The sequence below is a fragment of the Saccopteryx leptura genome, chromosome 5 (assembly GCF_036850995.1).
Source record: "Saccopteryx leptura isolate mSacLep1 chromosome 5, mSacLep1_pri_phased_curated, whole genome shotgun sequence".
NCBI lineage: Eukaryota > Metazoa > Chordata > Mammalia > Chiroptera > Emballonuridae > Saccopteryx > Saccopteryx leptura.
The window spans coordinates 199,938,217-199,966,184 of NC_089507.1; positions in this window are offsets into that span (position 1 = coordinate 199,938,217).

The window sequence follows — 27,968 nt, forward strand, 5'->3', positions numbered from 1 at the left end:
TTTTTATATAATAGCTGTCACTGCTGATACATGCTGTATTCCCCCAAATACACACACACACACACACACACACACACACACACACACACACACACACACTCCTAAACAATAGTGTCTGTGGAGCACCACAGGCATCTCATTTAAGGTTCAGCCACCTTCTGGGCACTGGACAAGAGGGGTAAGATGCACTTTACCAGAAAAACTGCAAAAGCAAACCCCCTACACCAAGCCTGGGGGAAGCTTCCTGACCCCCCCCCCCTCTCTTCCTTCTGCTCCTACCTCCACCTCCTGTAAGCATTCCTCTCCACCCCCTCCATCACAGTATTCTTCAAACAACTTCAGATTTTCCAAAATGTAAGCTTGGAAGTTTTTGCCTTTGGCCCTACTACATGCAAGCTGCTGTAAAATGCTAAATGAGGCATTTAAACAGACTTGTTGAAATGCAACCAGGCAAATTCCAAGTCTCAGTTCCCTCCTTTGCCTGGCAGAGGAAATGTATCCGAGAGAACAAAATACACAATGCTACCCAGCAAATTACCTGTCACATTAGAATTAGTCTTTGTGTGTGTCCCAGCATTCAGCACAGTGCCTGGCTCAGAGGTGTTAAATAAACGTTTGTGGAATTCATGTGTGAATGAATAAATTGAACTTGTCTACCTAAAGTAAATTTACCTAAACACATGGTATCTAGGATGGACATAGCCCTCGAGATGGTTTGTTCCTCCAAATTCTCTCGCTCCTCTTCTCCACTCTTCTCTGGGCTCTGCCCTCTGGTTAAGTTTGCTTAATGAGATAAACAACCAGATAGATATCACAGAGAGAGAGAAAAGTAATCAAGGTGTTGATTCTCCCCATCCACGGTCAATTTCTATGGTGTCACAAAGAGCTGACTATGGTCCTTGTTTCACTCAGTGTTTGTTACGTCTGAGTGCTTGTGTCTTAACCCTACTTCCTATGTGATGATAGTAGGAACTGGGCCTTTGGATGTGAGGATGCCATGAGGGTGGAGCGCCTGTGAAGGGGATCAGCGCCCTTCCAAGGACAGAGCAGTGCGTCAGCTCACTCTCCTTCTGCCGTGTGTGGAACAGGACGTCAGCAGACTCCAGCCCAGAGGAGGGCTCTCACTGGAACCTGGCCCCGACGGCACCCTCATCTCAAACTTCTACCCTTCAGAACCGTGATACAGAAATTTCTCTTACTCATAAGCCCCCGGGTGTGTGGTGTTTTGTTACAGCAGCCCAAACTGACTAAGGACAGAGAAGCAGAACCACTAGCAGAGGTAGGGGTGTGTGTGTGTGTGTGTGTGTGTGTGTGTGTGTGTGTGTGTGTGCGCGAGAGAGAGAGAGAGAGAGAGAGAGAGAGAGAGAGAGAGAGAGAGAGAATGCATAAGCTTCTGTCTGTGTTTGTTTCACATATCTGACCCGGGGGCCTACAAGGATGGGCTGAAACCCATGTCAGTTCTTGTTGTCTCTGACCACGGTGACGAGGATGTCCTGAAGTGGCCGGGCCCTTCATTACGGAGCTGAATACACACCTGGCCTGGGAGACGGAGAGGCTGAAGGAGGAACCAGGGGAAAATGCATCATTAGTTGACATAGCCACTGCCCCGGGCCAAGGACGTGAGCCAGCAGACGGGTGACAATGTGTGTGAGACACAGAATCTCATCACCGCGTCCTCCAGCTCTCGTGTGAGCATCTCTCGGTGGCCCTCCCTGACCGTACACCCCAGAGAAGGGGATTCTGCAGGCATCCTGCAGCCTGGACACGCTGGAATGCATAAAGCCAGCATCTCCCTCAAGGAAAGCTCACAGCTCCGATTCAAAATCCCCTCCTCATAGCTAGCTTGTTGTGCTGAAGGGTCCCTGTCCACCTAGGAAGGTCTCCTGCCCTTCCCCCTTGAGGCCAGAGGTGGAGGTCAGTGCCCACGGCCGGCAGCCCCAGGGCACCGCACTGCCTCCGGGTGTTTCTGAGCATGCCGCTGTCAATATGCTCTTTTGTGCATTCTCCTCAAATTACCCCACTGGAGCGTGCCATCTGTTTCCTGCTGGGATCCTGATGAAGGGAACACCCACCCTTGGTGCAGAGGAACAAACAGAACATGAGTCGGGAGAGGTATTTATTGCTTTTCCCGGCTGGGGATATATTTGTTTAAAAATATTAATTGAGCATCTACAAATGGAACGACATGCCAGAAATATATGCTAGGGACACAGAGGTGGACCGGAGACACAGGAGTCCCGGTTCTAATGGAGCCTACTGACTAGCAGAGCAGACGGATATAACTGTATCTTCTTCTAGGGCCTCATGGAATAGAAAAGACACAGACACTGGAGGTGCTTGTTAAGTTTCTAGAACCTGTTGAAGACATGTAATGGTGATTTATGAAACCTAGTTATTGTAACACTGGATCTCCAAAAATAGAGTCTATTTGTCTCTCAAGAATATGCCCCTAAATAAAAGAAAAAGGGACATATCATGAATGCATGCTATGTGGCTGACTCTGTATCTGGCTCTCGATGTCGAATACCTTCTTTAATCCTCATGTTCCAAGAGGAGTGATCAGAAATTTTTATCTCCACTAAGCAAATGGAGAAGCAGGCTGGGAGAGGAAAAGCCAGCCCAGGACCACACAGTGAATAAGGGGAGTAAATGTAATTTTTATTTTTGGTCTCTATGTATGTGTGATGAATTGTGCCGAATGGTTTTTATTGTTTAAAAGCTTACAACAAGCCTAATTAGGTAGGTTTTGTGGCCACGCTCCTTTCATGCAAGGAAACCTGAGTGCAGAGAGGACACGCAGCTATGAGGCAGAGGAGTCGGGAACTGAACCCCACTCAGCCTGATCCCAGAGCCCTCCCTCTTTTCACTCTGCACCAGAATCCATAAAACACAATCGACATGACATCTGTTAAGGCTGTGTTTCATTCCTGAGCATCTTTCTCCATAAATACACAGAGAGATCTACATATCCATAGCGATAGGGCCCCACATATCCATTACAGCCTATTCAACACCTAATGCAGATATTCCATCTAATCCCTCAAGCTGTGCTACTTCCAACATTGAATTATTTGCTTTTCCCAACCTCCGTTAACCAAGTTTGGGGAGAAAAGCTAGCTGCCACATAAGTCTTGATGAGAATAAAGTCTCTTTATTACTATTATTATTCTCCTAATGGTCTGTGCAGTATCGTACATAACTTTTTAGTCCTTCATAAAATCCCGTTGATAAACATTTGACAACTTGTTACAATTTTAAAACTTTCATTGCCGGGTCTGTGCGGGCACCACCACCGGCATCTAACGACGTGATGTGAAGGCAGCCACAGTAGCTTTCTGGGACGCTATAAAGAATTTTTGCAGCCTCTCTCCGTTCCTAATTTATGACATGTGCACTGATGAATGATCAAGATTCACTATTTGCCATTATAAGAAACAGGCCAACCAATTCATAATTTTCAGGAAAGCTGGTTTTAACAGCCCTATTAGTTTTACAATTCCGACTTTTGTAAGCTTCAATTTGTTATGTTTAAGTTATTTGCTCCAAGGACTTGGAGTGCTCTTACTGGGGTCTTAAAAGGTCTATTTTTCCAAACAGAGTTTGCAGAGAAAGACAATGGCAGTACTGAAAGTTCAATTAAGATAAACTCTGAAAGTCAAAGGAAAGGTCTGGGGTGTCCAGTCAAGCTGAAAACACACAGAGCCTTTCGCCCCTCATCTGTTCCTTAAAATATATACACAATAAACTAGAGGTGATTTGTGCTGTGCTCTATGGGCTACATTACAGTTTTGAGACATTCTCAAAACTAGATCCTGTATCTGAACTTCACAAGATTAATCCTTTTGTCTACCGAGGCATAGTTACAATGTTAAAATGAGTGAAACATATATATTCAAAAGGCACATTGGATGCTGGTCTTTATCTGTCCAACTATGCAGGCTTAAAAATAGGTTTTAATACATTTCTGAAATATATATTAATATATATATACTCATTCATTCATGAAACAAATGATTTTTAAATACCCAGTACAGGAGTTGGTAAGTCGTAGCCTGTTTCTGGATGTCCCATAAGTTAAGAATATGTTTTACTTTTTTTTTTTAAATCAAAAGAACAATAATATTTAGTGACATGTGAAAGTTGTCTGCAACTCAAGTTTCAATTTCTGTAAGTAAAGTTTTATTGGAATGCAGCCATATCCATTTGTTTACCTGTTGTGCCTGGCTGTTTTTACACCACGGTGTCAGAGGTCAGTAGAGTTGACAGAGCCTTGTGGCCCACAAAGTCTAAAATATTCATTACCTGGCCACAATCAATTATATTCCAGGTACTGCAGATGAAAAAACAAACAAACAAGAACAGTAGTAAAACACAGCCAACTCTTCCCTCCTTCAGGGCAGCAGTAAATAGGTCAAGTGGTTATAAGTTCCACGGAAGAAACAAAATCAGTAAAAAATGCATCAAGTACAGATTGATAAGGTGTGCTGAATAGGTGACTCAAAAACCAGGTGGCATTGCTATCAGAGACCTGGTTTTTTTTGAAACAGCTAATAACTCTTGGTGAATTTCCAAACAAAATAGAGTACAATTTATCAGTTTCTACAGTGTGTATTAAAACTGTATAAAGAATACTTTGTGCTATATATAAAATGGAATTTGGTTCTAGGTCCAGATAGTTATAATCAAGTTTTTCAACTACCTGACTGCCTGACAAGATGCTAGAAAGTCGTGCAGGATGTGGAACAATCCTCCGTTGTGCTGGACTATCCCTCACGTGGCAGGATGTTGGGTAACCCTGGCCTTCACCCACTAATTCAACAGAAACACTGAAATCTCTGAGAGTGTTGTCAGACTAAGAGGGAAAACGAAGGTTGTGATCCATAAGCCAAGTCTTTGACAAATGAGGAGGGTAGCCAGAAGGAAGGCAGATAATCACAGAGGAATGATCAGTGGTGTGCTGGTAAATGCTTAACAACTGGCTCTAATTTGTAGCTTTTGCCAATTTTTATGGTGTAAATTCTCCCTCTATGGCCATTCTCAAGTTACCACCATGATGTCATTGAATGCAGAGCCAGTCCAGGCCAGTTCCAGCAAGCCCCTGGGATGGGTACAGATTAATACAGGAAAAGGGCACGAACCTCAAATGAGCAGAAACTTTTACACAAGGTAGGAGCAACCATCGGAAAGATGCATGTAAGTGACCTATTACCAACCCAAGTCCCCAATCCAGAAGGACACAGCGAAGGCAGCGATAAACACATTCTCAGAATTAGGTGGTAGCCTCAGGAATTCACTTGAGGAAGAGGAGGAAGAAAGCATTTTATAAAGCAGATAGGATTTAATGGAATTTGTTTACCAGGAGACAGAATTCTGAGAGAATAAGGAGGCTGGATAAGAAATCTTCAGTACAAAACACATCCTGGGTGTGACCAAGGGGGACAGAGAGCTTTTCCCCCTTCCAAACCAAATCTGACGACCATTGAGAAGGCAATATTTCAGCAAATTCATCTTCCACACAGTCATCAAATTATGATAATTTAGCTTCAGCAACTACAGTAGCTGCTCAAAAAAAAAAAACCCCACACATATTACAGTAGAGCTCTGCGAAATATTTTGCACATACAGCAAACGTGGAAAAATTTGCCACTTCATTGACTTTGCAAAACTGAAAGATCTCCCCCTTTGTCTTGTACAGTTTCACTAATTGCATCATTAGCAGAAGGCCATTGGACCAACATGGAGGAGATAAAAACCATTTCTTTCTACATTTTAAGTGGAAATGTAGGTTAAAATATAAAAATATTCCTTGCTATGTGGTACAGAATCCATGCAAGATAAGATAGTTAAGTGAATATAGAGATGTCATCTTAAAACAATGAAAAGAAGTTACTTCTTTCATGTCCAATTGGTGTGATTATGTGACCAATCTCAGCATCTCAATCTTCATAATGTGGACAGTCTTTGATAAAGAAAAAAAATCAGAGTAGATGCAAAAAAAAAAAAAGGAAAAAAATTCAGCACTAGAAGAAAGGGGCTGACGAGAAAGGGAGGGAGGCGAGAAAGCAAAGACAGGAGTCCTTGAGATTGGACATGGCGGAAATGGGGACCTCAGTCTTGCCAGAAACAGGTGATCTCTGAAGGTAGGACCTGCTGGCAGTCAATGGTGATGGGTGAGGTGTTAGGCCTGAGGACAATAACAAACGTGAATGCCCTTAAAAGAGACACACAATTAATCAAGCCCTATATGTGCACCCAAAACTTGAGTCTACTCTCTCTATATGACAATGAAGAGGAAAATATGGGGCATTAAAGAAACCTTGACTGGGCATCTTTATGCCTGTAGTTATAATGAAAAGGACCAATGAACTGGCTGAATTCTGTTCCCATTAAGGCCATTAACATTATTTGGTATTTGGAAATGATTCAACCAATACCAGTCACTTCTATGACCAAGTTATAAATGAAGACTCAGTTATGGAAAGCCATGCGGGTCACAGTAGGAGAAGCTGCTTGAAGACTTTAATCGTCTGAAGGGGAGCCCAGGGTGAAGAACAGACTTTGATGTCAGACCCATGCTTGAATCCTGGCATCCCATCCTATACCACCTCATAGTGACACTGCCCAAGTCAGTTAAGCTCCCTGAGTCTCAGTTTCTTCATCTGTAAAACAGATTAAATAGTACCTACATCCTAGAATTGATATATGGTATAGATCAGACAGTGCAATGAAGTGGTTAACACAGAGGGAAAGAGAAATCCTCAGACCAACAAAAGCAGGTTCTTAATGCAGGAGGCAATTCTCAGGGGTATAAGGAATGTGGGGCAATGGGGAGGGCAGAGACGAGCTCATGGAGAAAAAGTGGCAGTTGAACAAAAACCTGAAGGAAGAAAGGGAGCAAGCCCTGCCTATATTTGGGGGAAAACTTCCCAGGCAAAAGGAACAATGACAACAAATGCCCCGAGGTGGGAACATGCATAGCATGTGAGCTGAACAGGAAACAGGCCAGCATGTCTGGAGCAGAAGAGAAAGGAAAGGTGCTAAGAAATGAGGTGGTAGCCACAAGGGGAAGCAGAAAAGGGGCCACAGGAGCCACAGCAAGGACTTTGGGGTGGCTTTGGCCTTCCATCTCATCCCAGGTTTTGAGTACAAAACCTGACTTAAGTTCAATGGGGGCAAGAGCAGAGCAGGAACACCAGTGCGGAGACCACTGTGAAAGCTGAGACAGATATGATGGTGGCCTGGAGCAAGGTACAACAGAATCCAGGTGCTGCAATGATGTAATCAGGAGTCCATTCTTCTCAGTGTCTGCTTCTCAAATTTCTTCCGTGTTGGCTTCATACCCACAAGAAGAGGCGAAACTACCAGGAGCAACCCCGGGATTACATTCTACCAGTGAAGCAACCCCGGAAGACAGAGTAGTATCTTTACCACTATTTGGAACAAGGACCCAGAAGCATGTCTCTTTGGCCCTTCTTGGGTTTCCTGGGCAACTGAAAACTAACCCCTCCAGCCATCATGATGAGGTGTGTTAATGAACCAAGTGTGGCTCACATGCTCGTCCCTGGAAGCTGGAGGTAGGACAGCAGTAATCACATGCTCTGCAAAAGGAGGGCGGAGAGGTCCCCCAAAAGGAGTCTGTTAAGAGATTGAAAAGGAGAACCTCCACCCTCCTTTACATAGTAATAGAGTTTCTAACTGATCGCATGGCCACATACAGTCTTGCTTGCAGCTGGGCAGGGCCATGTAGTTACATGCTGTGTGAACAGAAGTAATAATGTATAATTTGTATACTTTGTCCTTAAAAGGAAGGGGGCACCATCAACCTTCCCTCTCCCTCCTGGCTGGAATGAAACCCCCATGGTGGCCCTGGCTGGTTGGCTCAGCGGTAGAGCGTCGGCTTGGCGTGCAGGGGGCCCGGGTTCGATTCCCGGCCAGGGCACATAGGAGAAGCGCCCATTTGCTTCTCCACCCCCCCCCCTTCCTCTCTGTCTCTCTCTTCCCCTCCCGCAGCCGAGGCTCCATTGGAGCAAAGATGGCCCGGGCGCTGGGGATGGCTCCTTGGCCTCTGCCCCAGGCGCTAGAGTGGCTCTGGTCACGGCAAAGCGACGCCCCGGAGGGGCAGAGCTTCGCCCCTGGTGGGCGTGCCGGGTGGATCCCGGTCGGGCGCATGCGGGAGTCTGTCTGTCTCTCCCCGTTTCCAGCTTCAGGAAAAAAAAAACAAAAAAAAAAACAAACAAACAAAAAAAACCCCATGGTAATGATCGTGAGTCATGAGGATAACGAAAGAAAGCATCATAATAATAGAAAGTAATGAGCCCTGGCCAGTTGGTTCAGTGGTAGAGAGTCAGCCTGGCATGTGGATGTCCCAGGTTCAATTCCTAGTCAGGGCACACAGAAGAAGTGCCCATCTGCTTCTCTACCTACCCCTCCTCTCATTTCTCTCTCTCTCTCTCTCTCTCTCTTTCTCTCTCTCTCTCTCTCTTCCCCTCCTGCAGCCATAGCTCGATTGGAGTGAGTTGGTCCTGGGGACTGAGGATGGCTCCATGGCCTCCACCTCTGGTACTAAGAAGAGCTTGGTTGCTGAGCAATAGGGAAATGTCCCATATGAACAAAGCATCACCCCCTAGTGTGCTCGGTGGGTGGATCCTGGTCAGGGTGCATGCGGGAGTCTGTCTCTTTGCCTCCCCTACCATCACTGAATAAAAAATAAATAAATAAATAAATAAATAAGAAAGAAAGTAACAAAATGGAATGGAAGATCCCAGGGTTCCTACCAGATTTTCAGAGCAGGGTCACCCTCTCAGTTTTGACTTTCATTCCTGTGTGACTGAAGAAAATTCTATTGTTTTAAGTCAACATTTAGGGACAGAGCTATGTAGAACAGGACTGTAATCCTAATTTAACAGAATTCAAGTTTTATTATCACAAGGAGTGATGGAGAATGGAGAAAGAAACCAGTAGTGATCTTCCTAGTCAGCATAGTGTAGGATTGTTAATTCTAGAACTTCAACAGTCTCTGATGTGGAGCTTTTCTGTAGAAATTTCACAGTTCTGCAAGAGTTCTATCCTACTTAAGATCTATTGCATCAATTTGTTCAAACAAAGCTTTGAGCCTCTTCCATTTACAAATGTAACCAACCTTGCTTAATCTTGGCATTATGTCTTCACTACTGTACTCATCGATGGTGTTCCTTGAGCCCTTCAGAGATCTGAAAGAAATCACCAGATTGTTGAGTTAAACTGAGCCACTGGAACTGGGATAGAGGCCAAGATCCCACAAGAACAGAAAGGGGGCAAATCACAGAAATCTGACCATCATATCATCTCCTGAAAAGTTACATTCAAAGGCAAGAGTCAAGATTTTTGTTGCTCTGACAAGAACGAAAAATGCAGAGGTCATGAAATGTATTTTTGCTAATGAGTGAGGAAGCAGAGATGCCCCTTATATGCAGAGGAATACAATTTTTATCTATATTATTGTCAGTTTGGATAAAATTGCCCTTTTCCTCACTAACATTTTATCATCCCAATAAGTTTTTACATATAAGCAAAAGACTCCATTTATTTTTATAATAATATTATTTAATATTATAAATTTTAATTCTATATTATATATGACATTACTATAAGATGAATCATATTAACTAATATTTATTCAGTGCCCACTCTATGTCTTCAATACATCTTTGGCACCATATTCCTAAACCACCTTCTCAAGGAAGTATAATTAACACCATAATATGGATAAAAAGACTGACCTACAGAGAAACAACTGAGCAGGGTCACTCAGCCAAGGAGTGGCTGGTCCAAAAATCAAAGCTAGGAAGTCAAACTCCAGGGCTCACATCTTTAACATTACTCTGACTTTTATAACCACCCGTGGTAGACATAAAGAAGTGCCACTCAGATCTTTCTTTCAGGAAGATTTTGCTGCACTGCTTTGGGAGTATGGTCAACAGACAGCCAGATAGCTGCTTCTTCAGGGTCTACATAAGCAGAAAGCCTCTTCCTGAAGGTCATGCCCTGCCCAGGGCAGCCTACAAGCAGAGACAAGTAAGGCATCAGTATAAAGTCCTGCCATGTTGGCCCAACACAAGACACTCTGGCCTGACCTGTGGTGGCGTAGTGGGATAAAGCGTCGACCTGGAACGCTGAGGTCGCCTGGGCTTGCCTGGTCAAGGCATATATGGGAGTTGATGCTTCCTGCTCCTCCCCTTTCTCTCTCTCTCTCTCTCTCTCTCTCTCTCTCTCTCTCCTCTCTGAAAATTGAATAAATAAAATCTTTAAAAACAATGAATTAAAGACACTCTGAGGGACCATCAGTGCTCCAGAACTCCCCACGGGGCTGGCCAAGACTGTAGCCTGAGTCATGACCCCACTTCTGCCTCCGTCCATTCACCCTTTTTCCACTCTTCTCAGCAGATGTTGAGTCCAAGGAAACATTTCAATCCCTGAATCCTTTCTCAGTATCTGCCTCCGCCACCTGTGCCACCAACTTTACCAATAGAGATGGCTATTGAATGAATGAATGAATAAATTAATGAATGAATGAATGAATATGTGGTTACATCATGGATACATTACTTAAGCACTGGGTTTTGTGTCACAATCCATTCAAAAAAAATTTTAAAATCTCCTGCTGTGTTTCAAGCATTTTCCTAGGCAAGAACAAAACAGACAAGGTCCCTGTCCTCAAGGTGATGATGATATGCACTGGGCTAAGATCAGTGGTTCTCAATCTTATTCTCTCATGAGAACCACAGAGGAATATTCTGTGTTTTAGTTTGCTTGTTTAAACCATGCCCAGACTCCCCACTTGAATTGAATAAAAATAAAATGAAGGCAGAGAACCCCAGGACTGGGTGACTTATACCAGGGATTCTTAAACTTTTCCAGGTGTGTGAGTCACCTGGGACTCTGGTCAAAAGGCAGGCAGACTCAGAGGCCATTGGTGCTGGTGCTCATGCTGAACCACACTGGACACAGGAGATGCAAGAAGCATAAAATCAGCATAACTAGGAAAATCTAGAGCCCCCACTATATAACACAATTATTTGATGACTTCACAAGACAGATTCAGACCCTTCACATTAAGATATTTACCAGTTTTAAAAAAACTATGGAGCATTCTTCTATCACTTTTGTTCCATAAAAGATAAGACACAGGCTCAACTGGCCTATTGCAGCGATTTTTAATCAATGTGCCACAAGAATTTTTAAAACATGCAATATCTGACTATTTAGTCAGGGGCACTGACCTCTTTTCCCTTAGATTGTCAAATTTTAAAGAAAAAAGGCAACAGCCAACACAACAAGAGTATTCAGGTGTGAAAGAATCAAAATTATACCTATACTTTTGTCATATTGGCAAAATATATATATTTTGATGTGCCACAGAATTTTAGCAATTAGTTTATGTGTGCCATGAGATGAAAAAGGTTGAAAATTACTTCCCTATAGGAATATTATAGAAGAAAAATATATAGAACACCAAACCATCTCCTTATACCTTTTAAATATTCAAATAAACCTCTCTACAACTTGCTTTTTGCACTTCGATGCTAAGATTACAGACACTGTGTGTGCGTGTGTGTCCCTGAGAGAGAGAGAGAGAGAGAGAGAGAGAGAGAGAGAGAGAGAGAGTGTGTGTGTGTGTGTGTGTGTGTGTGTCTGGCAATTCTAAATGTATCAAGACTTTTCTTCTCTTCTAAACACAGTCATCTTCACAAACAACTTTGACAATACTTTCATTTTGTCAGAGTTGCTTGGGATGAAATTCACTCAGCCATTAAAAGGTGGGAAAGTGTCCTGCTACTGTGTACATGAGAGAAGGCCACTGTTTTGTCATATGTCAGCTACCCATCAGTCGAGGCAGAGAAAGCAATGGCACATGATGGGGTCGGGAAGAAGCCCTCTAAACCTTAATTATCAGAGTGTCCCCCACTTTCGCTGGGCTTGTCAGGGACTCGTGACAAGCTCAGAAGTAGACAAAAAGACAATGGTACATCACCAACTGGTTAATTAGCAGCAAGCACAAAAGCAACCCAAATTATAAGGCCAAGAAAATATGCCACAGAGTTGTTTTTCATATGCTGAATTAAAGCAATACATGCAAGAGCAAATGGTGAATATTCCAAAACTATTTCAATTGTTCTTTTGGGTCTTCTTTGGCATTTGGGAAGGTAAGTAGTTCTTCTATTCCTCTAAGAGTTACTGAGGACCTACTGTGTGTCTGGTCCTGAGGCTACGAAGAGGAATATATTGTGGCTGCTTGATTCATTCTTTCTTTTCTGTATTCATTTTACACATGTGTTGTTGTCTATCATGTACTACATACAGGCAAGATTCTGCACATGTGGTTATAAAAAACAAAGGCTGCCCTGGCCGGTTGGCTCAGTGGTAGAGTGTTGGCCTGGCGTACGGGAGTCCTGGGTTCGATTCCCGGCCGGGGCACACAGGAGAAGCGCCCATCTGCTTCTCCACCCCTCCCCCTCTCCTTCCTCTCTGTCTCTCTCTTCCCCTCCGGTAGCCAAGGCTCCATTAGAGCAAAGATGGCCCGGGTGCTGAGGATGGCTCTGTGGCCTCAGGCGCTAGAATGGCTCTGGTTGCAACAGAGCAACGCCCCAGGCGCTAGAATGGCTCTGGTTGCAACAGAGCAACGCCCCAGATGGGCAGAGCATTGCCCCCTGGTGGGTGTGCCAGGTGGATCCCAGTCGGGCACATGCGGGAGTCTGACTGCCTCCCCGTTTCCAACTTCAGAAAAATACAAAAAAAAACACACAAAAAAAACAAAGGCACATTTTGACACATGCAACAAACATGGATGAACCTGGAAGACATTATGCTAAGTGAAATAAACCAGTCACAAAAGGACAAATTCTGTATGCTTCCACTAATATAGACTAGTCAAACTCATAGAGACAGAAAAAACAATGGTTGCCAACAGCTGTGGGGAAGGGGTAATGGGGAGTTAGTGTTTAGTGAGTATGGAGTTCAATTTGAGATGAAAATGTTCTGGAAATGGATGATGGCGATGGGTTGTGCAACAATATGAATGCATTTAATGCTACTGTCCTCTTAAAATGGTTAAAATGGTAAATTTTATGTTATAAATATTTTACAATTTTTAAATTTTTTGAAAGAAATAAAAAAATAAACAAATAGTAATGATAGTCTATTGGGAAGCCAGACATGAAATAAACCAAGAAATTAATATAAAACTATATATAGTAAAATTGCTCTGAAGAGGATGGGTCTCTCTCACCTGGGTCAATGTGACTAATTTTCCTAAATGAAAAACCACCACAATAGGCCCTGGCCAGTTAGCTCAGTGAGCTAAGAGCATCATCCCAAAACAACAAAGTTACAGGTTCAATCCTCAGTCAGGGCACACCTGGGAATGCACCAATGAATGCACAACTGAGTGGAACAACAAATGAGTGCTTCCCTTCCCCATCCGTCTCTCTCCCTCCCTCTCTCTGTCTCTCTAAAAATCAATAAAAATTAAGCCCTGGCTAGATAGCTCGACTGGATGGAGCGTCGTCCTGGAGCACAGAAGTTGGTGATTCCATTTCCCGGTCAGGGCACAGACAGGAGCAGCCTGATGTTCCTGTCTCTCTCTCTCTCTCCTGGCCTCTCTCAAAAAAAAAAAAAAACACAAAAAAACAACAACAAAAAAAAACAACCAACCACAATATTATTTGTTTTATAGGAGCATTCTTCACTTTACAAACGAATCCCTTTAAATATTGAACTTTCAAGTATGTTGAAGGTTTGTAGATAAATCATTCACTTAATAACTAAGGGACCAAAAGGCAGAGAGTTTTCAAGATAAACTGTTATGAGACAGTGCCCATTGAAGATCAATCAGAAATTACAATAAGCATCTTGGTAATTACAACAAAAACTAATGGAAAAAATGACTTAGCTCATAAAAGTTTACTATATAAGCAGTCTCACACACACATATACCTATAAAATGATGCAATGAAAAAAATCTATACGATGCTGCCTGGTTTGCATATTTAATAGACACAGTTATTGCTTCTGAGCATAATGTTCCATATTTACTTGTCCAATATTCTTGCTCCTGCTGATTATTTGAGCATTGATGTTTTTCACAATATAAAAACAGCATGTCACTTCAATACCCACTGCTATTGTGCAAAGGGTTTAAACCTTGGTGCCTTTGTTTAAAAAAAAATCCTTAGCAAAAACGCTCATTAAAATGTAGAGAAGATAAGCATCCAAAAATTTAACTTGGAACGTGCATTGAAAAAAAAAAAAAACTTGCACAAAGCTTTTGGATTGAACACTGTGCTTTTATCCTCTGACAATGTGGCAAACTTTCAGCATTTCCTGGAATATTTTCCAACGCCGTTAAACACCTGAAGGGTTTCTCGCATGTTGGACTGGTTGGCAGGGAGGGTGTGAATGAAGAAAAAATAGCAGAAGGAGGGAAAAAGGAAATGGATTATGGCCTCCCCCCCCCCCAAATAATCACATCCCTAACAGTGACTTTATCAGGTCTAAAGCAAGAAAATAACTGCCAGAATAATTAACAATTCTCGTTTTAAAAAGCTGAAGTTGATTATCTAAAGGGCAGGCTGCTCTTTAAATTAAAGATGGTATCTGAGGCATTTACAGCAATATAGGTTATAGCCACCAATGTTAAATACATAAATATACAGGTCAGGAGTCCTCTCCCAGCCGTCTGGAGGAGCCAGGAAGTGGAATGACTGAGTCGAGTAGCCTGGGTGGAAACGGAGGTGAACTAGGGAAAGCATGCTCTTAAAATAGTCAGATGCTTCTCCGCTGGCTGCAGCCAGCAAAGGTGGCCCCATGTGGACAGAGCTTCCACATTTCAGAAGAAGCCAGAAATTCCCATTTTCGTGTAAACTCATCTTTAAAATACTGACACCTATCCAATTAATTTTTTTTTTTTTTTTTTTTTGTATTTTTCTGAAGCTGGAAACGGGGAGAGACAGACAGACTCCCGCATGTGCCCAACCGGGATCCACCCGGCACGCCCACCAGGGGGCGATGCTCTGCCCCTCCGGGGTGTCGCTCTGCCGCGACCAGAGCCACTCTAGTGCCTGGGGCAGAGGCCAAGGAGCCATCCCCAGCGCCGGGGCCATCTTTGCTCCAATGGAGCCTTGGCTGCGGGAGGGGAAGAGAGAGACAGAGAGGAAGGGGGGGGGTGGAGAAGCAAATGGGCGCTTCTCCTATGTGCCCTGGCCGGGAATCGAACCCGGGTCCCCCGCACGCCAGGCCGACGCTCTACCACTGAGCCAACCGGCCAGGGCCCAATTAATTTTTTAAAGATGTAATTTTATAATTGCCGTGTAGGTTACACAAAATGTATCTGCAAGCTGAATTTACTCAGGACCACTCGTTCTGACCTGTGTCCTGGTGCATTCCTGCTCACACATGTGTGGTGGGTGAACATTCAGGGGCAAGGCCCATGCAGATGGCAGGAAGCGGTCCTGAGCACTAGTGAGAGACTGGCGAGGCCTTTAGGAATGCTCTCGTGGGCAGAGGATTTCATAACCCTGGCCTTGGATGCCACGGGTGACATCAAAGAGCAACCTTCCGGGCGGGAGTCACGACCTTTGAGATCTGCCCGCACCCCCGACGTGCCAGGCAGAACACTCTCGGGGTTCACATCAAAGCGCTCCACTTCCTCTCGCTCTCCACCCGACCACAAACCCAACAGTATGAAGGCGGGGCCCAGTCTGCTTTCTAGAACTTACAAATGGCTTTTTCTATGAAGACTTGGGTTTCTGAAGACAGAAGAAAATTAAAAAACAAAATCTTGAGAATTATCTTTGGCAAAAGAGATAAAGGAATTCTCTATAGCTAGGGCTCACCCAGTTTCAAATGAAAAGATTTTTTTAAACCAAAGATGTTTGGTTTTTTTTTTTAACATGAACAAACATGGGAGAGATAAGTTGACATACTATAGATATGTTCTTTAATTTAAAAAAATAAAAAAACAGCCCTGACTGGTTGGCTCAGCGGTAGAGTGTCGGCCTGGCGTGTGGGGGACCCGGGTTCGATTCCTGGCCAGGGCACATAGGAGAAGCGCCTATTTGCTTCTCCACCCCCCCCCCCTTCCTCTCTGTCTCTCTCTTCCCCTCTCACAGCCAAGGCTCCATTGGAGCAAAGATGGCCCGGGTGCTGGGGATGGCTCCTTGGCCTCTGCCCCAGGTGCTAGAGTGGCTCTGGTCACGGCAGAGCGACGCCCCAGAGGGGCAGAGCATCGCCCCCTGGTAGGCAGAGCATCGCCCCTGGTGGGCGTGCCGGGTGGATCCCGGTCGGGCGCATGCGGGAGTCTGTCTGACTGTCTCTCCCCGTTTCCAGCTTCAGAAAAATACAAAATAAATAAATAAATAAATACATAAATAAATAAATAAAAAACAAAAAAAACCTTTCTTTTGATTTGCCAAAACATCCCAATTCTATTACCAAATCCCCAGACTAGCAGGTCTCAGGGAAAATCTTTCCTTCAAATAGTTTAATATGACTCGCACAAGCAAAGGGACGCAACCAAAGACAACGCTCACTGGATTTCAGGGGCTCTGACCTCCCATCCCATTTGGGGCTGTTCTATGGTCATTTTGGAGCTAGTTTATTTGTTTTTGCCTGGTAAGTAGGAGAACCAGGCTTTAGTCAGTGACGGCCATGCCATTGGTGAGAGGGATGTGGTTCCTCATCACTGTTGGGTTTGACCATGGGCTCTGGCCACAGGAATGTGAGAGATGTTTCCAGACAGAAGTTCAAGAATGAGGAGCCCATGGAGCAGAGCTCTAGCCTGAACCACAACCAACCCAAGTTTTTGGTTTAACAAAAATTAATGTCTATTATTGTAAGCCACTGAGATGTGGGGGTTGTGCATTACATGGCAAAGCTAACTAATGTACTGGCACAGTTTACTGACAACCTTTTTTTTAAGAGAAGATTTTGACACTCCTCTGCTAAAATAATGTCTGTCCATCAGCTGACCCACTTAGCAAGAATAAGAGGTATCCATGACAGAATAAATACAGAAATGGAATTAAATGGGAGAACCAATACTGAGAGCCTATTTTTCCCAAAACATATGCCTATTCCCATTGATTTAGCCTATTTCAGGAAATATTAACTCCATCTGTCTTATTGCACAAATCACTGTGGTCATCCTAAACTGACTCCTCTTTCTCTCACACCTCACAGCCCAATCAACAGCAGCTTCCGTTGGCTCTATTGTTGAAACATATCATAAACATGGTCCCTTCTTACTATATACCCACAACCCTGATCCCAGCCACCATATTTCTGACCCAAATTACTGTGATGCCCTCCTGATTTCTTCCTTCTGCCCTACTCCTCAACACTATGTTTTACCCACTTTTCAGAGTAACCTTGAAGAAGCCACTGGTTTATTCTCACTTCCCTTAGACCCTACCTCAGATGTCCCCTTATCAAGGCCTTTCCTGAAAACATTATGTAATAAAGAGCAAGCCCTGCCCACTGCCTCCCTGGTTCATCTTTCTCCATAGGACATCCTATAACCTGACAAGCTGCCTAGTTAGTTCTCTCCTGAGTCCCTGTACTGGGAGTAAGCCCCAGGAGGACAAGAATTTTATTTTGTCTACTGTGTTATCCTCAGCTCCTACAAAATGCCAGGCGCATAGTAAGTACTCAATACATATTGGACTCAGACAAATTTACATCTGAATTCCAGCTCTGACACATACTGGCTGTGTGACCCTGGACAGATTCCATCACCTCTCTGAACTTCTATTTAGTCACCTGCTAGATGTGATCATAATCTCTTCCCTTCAAAGTGTTTGCAAGGTGCAGAGGTGATGCATCTTCAGTGCTCACATCAACAAATAGTAGCTGTTATTATCATAGACCCTGCTGATCTCCCACTCTGCTTATCTCTGGCATCCTTATTCGCTGCGCTCCAGCCACTGGCCTGAGCATTCTTGCTAAAACATACCAAGCAAGTTTCCATATCACATTTGCACCTGCCATTCCATCTGCCTGGAACACTGGTCCCCAGCTCCCTGGATCACTGGTTCTGTCATCGCTCAGATTGCAGCTATGATGGGACCTCCTTGAGGAAGACATCCCTGGCCTCCCAGCCTCAAGGACCCCATCAGTCACATTCAATCACATCATCGGTTAACTTCCTCCACAGACGTATCACCTTGTTATTCATCTGTTTGCTTGCCCTTTGCCTGGCTGCCGCTACTAGGAGGCAAACATCAGGAAGAGAAAACTCATCTGTCACGTTCACCAGCACTTCTGTAATACCTGGCACATAATACACACTTAATAAATATCTGTTGAATAGACAAACAAAAGACTGAATGGAAGAGACGCACATGGACCATAAGGTACACGCGTAATAATGCCTTTTAATGATTAGCCCAGTAGGATCTCTGTCCCCTACAGGCTGAGAATCAGGTGATGCTATGGGAAGAGAGAAAAACAGAACAGCGAGAAATTTTTGAAGCATTCTGCATCCAAGGGGAAGAGATCTGGAAAATATTTTTATTTTTAAAACAGAATAACGTTAAATGTGTAGGCACTCAAACCAAAAAATCATCAGTCTTACCCAGACGACATCAAAGACCTAGAAAAGCGAGGAGCCTTTGGCTGGACTCATCACTGTGAGATTGACAAGGGGGGCCGGGCGCTACAAGGAGGAAGCGCAGAGCTCTGCCTGATTCGTGTGTGCACAGACGCATCTGGACATGGAGAGCGGGGGAGTGAGAGTGGCTGATGACTCAGGGCTGGCTGGTCGTCATCCCACTCCTGACTGGAGGCAGTTTTGCGTTTTGGGCAGAAAGAATAGCAAGTATCCCGTTTTTACACTTGTTCAAATTAAAGGCAGATAGATACTGAAGTGAATTTCCCATCCAGGACAATCAGTGAAAATTCATTTCTTTCTTTCCATTTAGTGTTTCCAATAATTCACTATGATCGTGGCGAATGAGGAGCAAGGATTGCCTGTAAGAACTGGGGGCTTTTAAACTCTTAGTTGTTTGCAGAATATTAGTAACACTATAAAAAGTTCATGTTAATTAATGCTGCATTTTAATGGATTTCCTGGAAGTTTGTAACTGCCTACTATAAAGGCTTTCAAGATAATGTATTATACAGTGGTTATCATAAACTCCAAAGCAGTTCAAATGTTCCTTTTATGTCCCAATAACTTTCCCCCCAAAGTTACAGTATTTAAAAGATTCAAATGCAGAAATAAAAAGAAAAAAATTTTTTCCCACCAGGGGATATTTTAAATTTTTATATCTCCTCATGATCAATCTCATTTCTCAGCAACACTGTACTTCAGCTTGTTTGTAAGCAAAGAGTCATCTGCATGTCCGGCAGTTCTGTTAGCATAGACCAGGCATGGCCAACAGTTTTTGCCCCCGGGCCAGATTAGAAAGAAAACTTTTTTCACGGGCCGGATGAAATATTTTTTTTTAATTTTAATTTTTTTTATTTATTCATTTTAGAGAGGAGAGAGAGAGAGAGAGAGAGAGAAGAGAGAGACGGGGGGAGGAGCTGGAAGCATCAACTCCCATATGTGCCTTGACCAGGCAAGCCTAGGGTTTCGAACCGGCGACCTCAGCATTTCCATTTACAAGTCGACGCTTTATCCACTGCGCCACCACAGGTCAGGCCGGATGAAATATTAAAATTTAAAAATGTTAAATACAAAAACGATTTGTTTAAGTAAACAAAATTTTATTATGTAATTTGTTTATCAATAAATGTAAGTAATTTAGTACAATAAATTAACAAAAAAACTAATGTGACGTGTTGAGGCGCTTTGCATCGCCTATTATTTTTCTTAATATCTGGCTCTATACTTGTAGTAGCTATTCTTAACACAGCCTCCAAATGTAAATCAATCAATCTTGACCTTGTTGTACTTTTATTTAGATTCATTAAAGAAAAAGTTTGTTCACAAATATAAGTTGAGCTGAAGATTACTAAAGATTCCTTGGCAAGTTTTTTTTTTAATTTCCATATTTTCCATTATTCAATTGCTTATAAAAATTGCATGGACGAGTACAAAAGTTGTAAATCTTTATAATGGAATTTTTTTTAAAAATAAAGAAGTATCGCGAATCCATTCAACCAATTATTGGAAGTTAACCCTACATTAGTCACACGCGGAATTCTTTTCCGCATATCACTATCTTCTTAAATATCTAGATTTCCAATAATCAAAGACGCTTCCGCTTCTGAATAGCTGAGATTTTAACTTTCATTGTTGTACAATGGTTAGATATTGTAGTTTATGTATAACAATTTAAAAGTACCACTTATTTCATTTCCACAGTGCGTCGTGTGGAGAATATTAAAAATTTAATTGCGGGCCGCATAAACTCATTACGCGGGCCGAATCTGGCCCCCGGGCCGTATGTTGGCCATGCCTGGTCTAGACCCTTCCTATATAGCTAGATGGTCTTGCAGAGCTCGGGCAGGTCAGGTACCTCACAACTTCCATATTCTCCCAGACCAAGCCTTTAAGATATCAGCATTCCCTTATCATTGTTTATCTAAGTTTGAACACAAAGAATCATTTTCATTTCCTAAGAAGCCTCATTTTTCACGTTCCACAGGCAGACCAAAGGGAAAGTTTGATTGTGAGAGTTTCAACAGAGATCCAATGCAAATTGAACATTTAGGTTTGGGATGTTACACTTAAACCCCCCCAAATGCAATACTCCTGTGGATTTTCCAGGTAAAACAAATGCTTGGTCTCTATCTCACTCTGAAGGTTTTGAAAGTCCCACTCCAATATGAATCACCATTTCTGATGAAGGTAAATGGCAAAGATTTTCCTGTGACTTTAAAGAAGAAAATAAATGTGTTGCCAAAAAAAAGATTTTTTTTAAATGTAAATGACTTGATTGGTGACTCCAGTGGGAAAAGTTTCAGATCAGAAAGCTGAAATTAGTTATGCAAGGGAGGTTCCACTTCATTCTTTTGATAAAGCCAGTGAATCAAAGGAGGCTGCCATTGATCTCTGAAAAAATAAACAACACTAATGCACACACCCACATTCACATACCTCACCTTCCGCCTGCCAAATTACACACGCAATATTGAGAGCGCTTGTGGCTCTCGGAGAAGGCCTCGGAAGCCATGTGTCTCTTCCTTTTCTCCATTTCCTAAGTTATAAAACATCTGTCATCTGGGCTCGGTACTCGACAGCATCTGCATATTATGTGTAATCTCAAGTCCAGGAGAGGAATACATTTCCTGAACTTCTGAACACTAGTATGACTTTTCCATCAACATTCTAATGCCCTCCCTGTGACCTTAATCACATATTCTCATTAGAATCACAAAACGACCAAAATACATACATATACGTGTATGTGCCCACTTTGCTCGTTAAAACACAGCCAAAAGTGAATAATTTGAGGTTGTAAATACGTAAGAGAATTTATAACTGTCAAACACGCAAGTAATTTGTGTGGAAATCACAGTAATCAGTTGTAGGGTGACCAGCTATCCCAGTTTCTCCAGGACAGAAAGAGTCCTATGACGTGAGATTTTTCAGTCCTAAAAGCAGGATGGTCTGGGCAAACTGAACAGTTGGTCGATTCAAAAGCTGTATAATGAAATTAGCAATGGAGATTTTTTTTTTTTAAAGGTCAAAGACTCCAAGTTCCTTTTAGAATCTATGACCCTACAAGGGAAAAAGATGTATCCTTTGCTATTAATCTTTTATTATTATCATCCTAGAATGCAGATTCCCATCTAAACCCTCTTAGACCACTCAGCTGTCTGTCTTTCTCTCTACATTTCTTTCAAAAAGTCTAATTTTATAAACACCACTTTGAATCTATCCCACGGGCGACTTCATCTAAGTATTTGTCAATAACACTCCTCTCCTCCTCCCCAGCCCTGCCCCCCCCCACCCCAATAGCGTAAAGACAATTAGTTGATTGAAAGCACATTTCACGTTTTGCTTCTCTCCTAAGCATCTCAGTTATGGGGTCCACACTGTATGAGCCACTCATGCATGGTCCTCCAGGAAGAGCCAAAAGATGGAAGGGGAAAACAGCCCGAGGAAAAGTCTATAAAGATTTCTCGCTTTCCTAATCCCTTTTCTCTAATGTTTCTTTGTAAATTTGTCAGATGGGAATGAAATTGCCTCATAACTCTCCAGACGTGAAGAGCATCTCTGAAGAAAATTACGTACTTGTCAAAGCAAGGGGGAATTTATGTTGGTGTTCCCGAGATGTGATTTTATTCCGTCTATTTCCTTTGTGCACATCAGAGCAGCGAGAGAGACAAAAAAACAACTCGTTTATGGATTTTTTTTTTTTCACTCTGGTGCATTTTTTTGCTTCTATTTTTCCCTTTTGTTTTCTCATTCCCCCCTCCTTTCATCTATGTTTATTGCCAGTGACAGTAAACTTCCATACAATAATCCTGCGATGATAGTAGCAATGATTTCTACCAGTATAAGGCAGTTCAAACAGGCACAGAGATGATTTCCCCACGGACAGTTCCGGAAGGTGCAGGTTACGTTTCTGAGTCCTACCCGATGCTGGCCAGGGACGAGCTGGGTACAGAAGTCTTGTTGTTATTCCTCCCAGGCAGTGGCATGCTTCCTGAAATTAAATTCTTTTCCCTAGACTGCACGTTATGGCTTGCAGTGCCGGGGTTTTGTTTTCCGAATTGAGAAGCTGCAGAACCTGGCTGGTGCAGCAGGTACCCTGAGCGAGGTAAGGAAACGAGCAGGGACTCTCAAGGCAAGCCTGCCTGGGTTCGTTTCCAAGTTCTTCAGCTAACTGCCTGGGCAAAATGTTCAGTTTTTATGAGTTTCACTGTCCTTATTTGTTCAATGGGAATGCTGCCTTGGTGGGGGCTAGTGTAAAGATGAAAGGAAAAGTTTCCCATCTGTGAGAGGTTGTGGAGCTCAAGAGCCTGAACTCTGAGTCAGACAGACTGTGTTGTTAACGTCCTGTCTCCTCTAATTTCTAGCCAAGCGATCTTTGGCAAATACCAACCCCTCTGCTGCCTCCATTTCCTCATCTGTAAAGTGGGCAGTAATGACACTACCTCGCCGAGCTCTTATGAGGATCGTGCGTGCCAGCAGAACACTGAGGAGCATGCCTTACATTTTGTTTCTATATATCTGTTTCTATATATCTCATTACCGTATATGCCAAGTGCCTAGCACCAAGAATTTGTTCCATAAATGTTCTTCCTTGTCCTCCTTCTCATAAGCTCCTTCCTTGAGAGCCTGCTTCACTCCCAGCATCTCTTCACCATCCTGCGCAAGGGCCTGCCTCCCCGCAGGTGTTCGGTAATGTCAAGATGCCTTGTTATCAATGATACTCTCTATATTTTATTCACTTCCCTACTGCTTTGCAATGCGGTTTAACTACTGAAGGGAAAAGGAACATGCTCTTCATTTCATGTCCACGCTTACCCAAACTGGTGGCCGGGCATCCACGCAGAATGTATGAGGGAAAGCCGAGCCCAGGAAACCACGCGGCACATTTCCCAGCAAGCCAGGATTCCACATGGCAACCACAAGTGGGATTCTGAATCTTTCTGGAAGCCAATTCTCATTAAATTAAGAAATAATAATAAGACAAAGGCTGCACGGATGGGTCCAGATGGGCTGCTAAGATTTTTCCAAAGGGGTTATGTGAAGAAAACTAAACTGTGAGTCAGAGACACTCAGGAACTTCACGTAAGTCATGGCGAAGGAACTCCATCCCGCTCCGTGGGAGAGAAGGTCACTGCGAGCTCCTCCTTCCACGTTCTGCCCGTGGCACCTCTGAAATGCGGCCGGAGCGCGGAGCTTGCCAACAGCACGGAGGAAGTTCTCCCTGGACCCCAGACCTCAGGGCTGGAGGACCTTACACACAAATCGTCATTATTTCTCATGCTTTAATTAAGCTGCCAGATATAGACTTCAGGAATTTCAGGATGCAGTGAGCCTGGTTAAGTGTTTTAGGGAACAGTTCAATGCCTCCTAAATGCCAGCGTGGGGGAGGAGAGCGGGGCTCCCAAAGATCGGGAGGCAAAGGCCATTCTACAATTACGTTTTCTGTCTGTTAGACTTTGTCCAACCACTACAGTCGTGAGAAGGGTTCCGGAAAGACCTACCTTTCCCCCGACCCCATGTCTCTTTCCTCTGCCATGCCGATCAGAACATACATTGTTTATTACCCCCTGCGTTTACCAGCCCCCAAATATCATTACAATGTCTGTGCCGTGATATACGTATGGTTGTTACCCTTTTAATGGATAAAAAAAGATTTAAGTACTTCATTCTGTTGCATTTTGACAGCTGTTAGCCATCATTTTTCCATTCACCTGCATTTAGCAATCCCATAAAGGAAGGCAATCTCAGAAGGAGCAGGCGCCCAGCACGGCAAGGTGATAATTCTGTATCGCTCTGGCCTATAAATACCTGACAAGCTTCTGCTGAGTCAGCAGTCTGTGACGGAGTGGCAGCCATGCCCTTTTATCTGTGTGAGTGTCTCACGCAATTGGACCACCAGCCCCTGCAGTGAAAATCCATAGTATCGATCAGGCCATTTCTCCACTGTAATTCTTTTGTAGGAAATCCCTGATGACAAATTTTATCTGCACCACTTTTTGATCGCTGGTTTGATGTAAAGGATCTCCAAGGGCAGAGTTAAGCGCTGGGCCGTTCCACGTTATCAAGCAGTCATTTTATTTACTGAAACTACAATTGTGGTCGCGCGCACACACACACACGCACACACACACACACACACAAAGAAAGAGAGACAGAGAGTACAGAGGTAGGAAAAAAAAAATGAAGCCAAATAATATTTCAAAGGGAACAGAAGGCAAGGGGAGGTAGACTCTAACACAGGTTATAAAAGGCTGTTCCCCATTTGCAACCACATAAATAGTGGAAACGGTGTTTTCATAATGATGCGGAAATGATGTAGGGTTGTGTACTGAAACCGAGTCAGTCTGTTTTTCTCCCATGCTACCCTAGTCTTCTCCCCAGATGTGTTAAGCTTCTTGGCTCTCTGTCGTCAATATATTAGGAGAATCTCTTTGTCTGATGGCGTTCATCAGAGATTAGGATCAGATACAAATCCAAGACCCAGGTGACCTTCTCTAAAATATCCAAACCCCCAAAGAAGGAAGGGAAAGGTTACATAAGAACCTATATCCTTACAGAATTGCTGGTCTTGCTATTTCTGGGCACAAGTGCAAAATGAGAAAAGAAAATGTCCCTCCGTAGACTCCATACACTGACAGTTCCCCAGCGACAGACTCGGGATGAGCTCTGTTAACCCCCAGGTGTCTGGAGTAGTTGGGAAAAGCTCTTCTCCTGGATTGTTGAGCCGAGCAAACACTCATACCTACTGCGCCAGGTCTGTCGGCTCGGCATTGTGAATGGACGGGGTGAGAAAATTCTGTCCTGCATATTGAAGGATGTCTGGCAGCATCCCTGGCTTCTACTCACTAAGTACCAGTAGCATGCCCTCCCCAGTTGTGACAATTAAAAACGTCCCCAAAGAATGTGATGGTAAAGGGGGGGGGGGGGGTAAGGGGAGGAGGAGAAGGAAAGAGAGGGAGGGGGTGGGGGGAGGGGAGGGGCACAAAGAAAACCAGATAGAAGGTGACAGAAGACAATTTGACTTTGGGTGAGGGGGATGCAACATAATCAAATGTCAAGATAATCTGGAGATGTTTTCTCTGAACATATGTACCCTGATTTATCAATGTCACTCCATTAAAATTAATTTTAAAAAAACAAAAAAAAACATTAAAAGAAAAAAATTTAAAAAAACACACACACACAAAAAACGTCCCCAGACATTGCTAAATGTCCCCTAGAGAAAGGAGGGCAAAAGAGCCCCAGGTGAGAAGCAGTGGGAGCTGCCTTGATGCTTCAGTTTAGTTGGACATGGACAGAAGTAATCACGTAATCACTTGCAACCCAGTGATAACTAAGCTGATTTTTCCCTTTCAGGAGTTAAAACTTGATTCTCTGAACCCAAATTCTGACCACAGAAGAGTTCACTTTGGCCAACGACATTCATAATTAAATCTGAGCATATTAGGTAGGGACCTAAACTCTGCAGCTCTAGGCACAGCCCCTCACCCTGCCACCCTGCCTGTGACCTTAAACTTGACTCTCCCAGTGAAGTCTCTGCCTGGCCCCTGAGGCATCTGTGCCTTCAGTCATCCTCGAGGTGATATTTCTAGTACGATGTTTCTCAACAAGGGATGACTCTGCCTCCCCGGAGACATTCAGCAATGTGTGGACACGTTTTTAGCTGTCACAGCTGGGGTGGGAGGGGAGGGACATCTAGTAGGTGGAGGTTAGGGATGTTATTAAAGAGCCTACAATGTACAGAACAGCCCTGTACCATAAAGAAACATTCAACCCCGAGTGCTAATAGTGCCAAGACTAAGAAAGCCTGTCTGGCTAATCTCTTATCCTTTCCTGCTCATGCCTGCATGTCTCCACTGATAGAAGCCAGAAGGAGAACCTTCCATCCATGTGCAGAGCAGACTCGTGAGTTATCTATCTACCTCGCTCTAAGTTCTGCCCCCCTTGGCAGGGACTCCCCACCTGATGTAAGGACACTATCACCATCCTTCCTGTCCGGGCCCTACAAGATGGCTGCTGTTTCCACAAGGAGGTTATCAGGTCTTATTCTCTATCTGAAATCACTCCAACAGCAGCGTGAAAAAGCAAAAGAGCTCACAGGGTTCTCTGGGTTCATCTCACTTCACTCACGCACAGAAGCACTGTCTTGCCCGGAGGACTCGCCCAGTGGTGCTGAGACGGTGTCAGATTACTTTATTCCTTGCACTGGCTGTATCCTATGTACACATGAAAAGGCCCCAAACTTGGGAAAGCTTATTAAACAGCTGAAAACAGTATTTCAGTGACTACACACAAGTGCCGCTTGTCAAACATTACCTCTGCTTGGAATTTTATCTCTGATCCTGGGGTTCTCCATGCTGATGCCTACTGAGGTCAGGCGGGGATCACGGACCAGGGAAGCTGAGAGCGGTGGTGGAGGAGGAGCGTTGACAGATAAAATACAGGACATCTCGTGAAATTTCAGATAAACAACAGATAAATTTTAGTGTAAGTATATCCCATAATATTAGGAAAATTAAAAATCAGTTTTTTAATATTATATGTCCCAAATATTGCACGGAACATAACTACATTAACCCTTTGAGTAGTGAGTTTTTTTCATGCTTGCTGACTCCTGGGAGTGAGGGTTTTGTTTTTTTTTCAAAAAAATGAAATTAGTTCCAATTACAGTTTTATTAACTTAAAATCATGTTTGTTTGATAACCAATTTATGGAAACAAGAACATACACTTGCCTTTTTTAATGTTGCATTACACATTTTTAAAATAAAAAATTTTGTACAATCCTACTCTGGATGGTCAGGAGACACGAGGATGTACATGGCCATTCGTACTACTCAAAGGAATTATTCACTTATCTGAAATTCAACTTTGAGCATCCTGTGTTTTTATTTGCAAACTGTGACAACTGTGGTCAAGTGTAAACTGGAGTGAACTCATTCCATCTAAGATCTGCTGGTTTGCAGATTTGGCCAAATGTTACCACTGGCAAAGGCAGGATTGCCAGATCTTCTGATTTTTGGAGGAAAATGTTTTTTGATTCTTTTTATGTAAAATCTACTGATTTTTACAATACTAGCAACTAATTTTTTTTACTCTAACAATTCCCCATAGAAGGAAGAAAGCAGGTCTGCGGCTGCCTTCTGTTTGGGGGGCAGAGGCTCACATCGGCAATAGAAGAAGGAACGTTAATTGAGTCTTTATTACAAGCCAGGCACTGTTGCAAGGGGCCCACACATAACTCACCACGTCCTCCTTCAACTGGGAGTCAAGAATGAGCATCATCATCTTCATGGAAGACAGCAGTGAGGTTCAGAAAGCATAAA